At 42.0% G+C, this 1,666-nt stretch overlaps 1 protein-coding gene across 1 annotated transcript in view; it reads left to right on the forward strand.

The window, feature by feature from the left end:
* Positions 1–1,666, forward strand: part of LOC101858920 (protein Wnt-16) — a 121,039-nt gene that overhangs the window by 67,388 nt on the left and 51,985 nt on the right. The window lies entirely within an intron of this gene.

A 1,666-nucleotide genomic window follows, 5' to 3' on the forward strand; every position in this document is an offset into this window, starting at 1 on the left:
GGGGGGGGGGAGAAATAAGACATCACCATCATAGGGCGAGAGAGCCAAATTCAGACTTATGAATAATCTGACATTCAAGACAATACTTACAAACACAGAGACACGTAAGCAAAACAAAACCAGACATGCAGACAAACAGATATTAGGCACCACGAAATCAACAAAATAACTCCTTCCCCCCAACCCACCCACCCCTTTCTTCCGTCTTCCTTTTCACTTCAGATTACGCCAGACCATAGACAGAAACGGACACATAGGTTATCTCCTCTCCAGTCCCTTAGCAAAGCAACCGTCTCCACTCACACCTTTTCGTCCGTGATATCCGAATTCTTAGACACGCACCTTCCCTTAAGAACTGTAACAGATTCTAACACAAATTTAACTGCTTTGCCATCAGAGCAACGGATTGGGATTTCGCGTCTGCGGGAACGGTGTCTGGTAAAAATCTACCTCCGGCGCAGTCTGCAATTGCTTTTATTTTGTTTCGTTTTGTTTCTCCCTCTCCCTCTTTTTCGAAACCTGTCTTTCCCACCTTTCCGACGATCTACCTTCAAGCACAGAGCTTGGCAAAGGTGTCTTGTATATCAGTCAGACAGAATGTGTCTCGATAGAAACAAAAACGTATGATGATAATATCTCCCCTTTGTGTAACTATCATTTATGTAAACGCATAATATAACAATGCCGGAACGCCGTCGTCTGTTACTCTTCACTAAAGAAAACAGAAAGGCATTCTCGTCAGAACAGAGGGTGTTATTTATAGACAAAGGAAATTGCGTCACTAGTCTGTGACACGATACACTATCCAGAGGTCCTCCCTTTTGCTTGCCCCGTTTTGATTGTTCCTGGTGGTAAACGGGAGTTAACCTTTAGGGAAAGGCAAAGGGGGGAGTGGTCTCCGGAAAGGCGTGAATCGCAGACATTCTGCTACTTCCTTCAATTAGTCATGTCAAAGATTTACAGGGGGGCTGCTTGTTGGGCGACTGGATGTTGGAAACTGATACCATCCACTGGCTCTGTCTTGGATCAGCTTCTGACGGGGGGGGGTTTTCGGCAATGGTTCAATTTACAGAGGTTCAGTACGTATTGGCGTGTTTAAATCAACTTTTGAGGTGGCGTTTAACAAACTCATCTAATATTATGCCTGTTAAACTGTTGCAATGACAAGTTGTTGTTGTTGTTGTTGTTGTTGTTGTTTTTGTATGCTTAGATCGATATATAAGACCAGTCTTTTCTGCATGACGCAGTTAAAACTCGACGGCAAATTTTAAAATAATGATTGTGCCTTAAATAGGATTTATACAGACTTAAAACAAAAGTCGTTACTTCCTCCTATATACTTTTTAAAAAATTTCCGATCCCTGCTCCTCCATACCTGTTAACATTTAATTAAGGAATTGTGTTCTGAGTTTGCAAGAAGGAGTTCATCTTTCTTGGTGAGCTTTAAAGATTTTAAAGGGAGTTCAGCACAGGACAAAGTTTTCTTTTCCCCATAACATCGACCTCTTCTTTAGCTAAACGATTTCTCTCACGCATTAAATTATTAGTTAAAACGTTAAACAAAAGCTAGAATGGACGTTATCAATCCAAAGGCGAAAAGAGACAGGGGAGACACACATACCCGGAAGGAGAGAGAGAGAGAGAGAGAGAGAGAGAGAGAGAGAGA

This window comes from Aplysia californica, unplaced genomic scaffold (assembly GCF_000002075.1).
Source record: "Aplysia californica isolate F4 #8 unplaced genomic scaffold, AplCal3.0 scaffold00042, whole genome shotgun sequence".
Classification (NCBI taxonomy): domain Eukaryota; kingdom Metazoa; phylum Mollusca; class Gastropoda; order Aplysiida; family Aplysiidae; genus Aplysia; species Aplysia californica.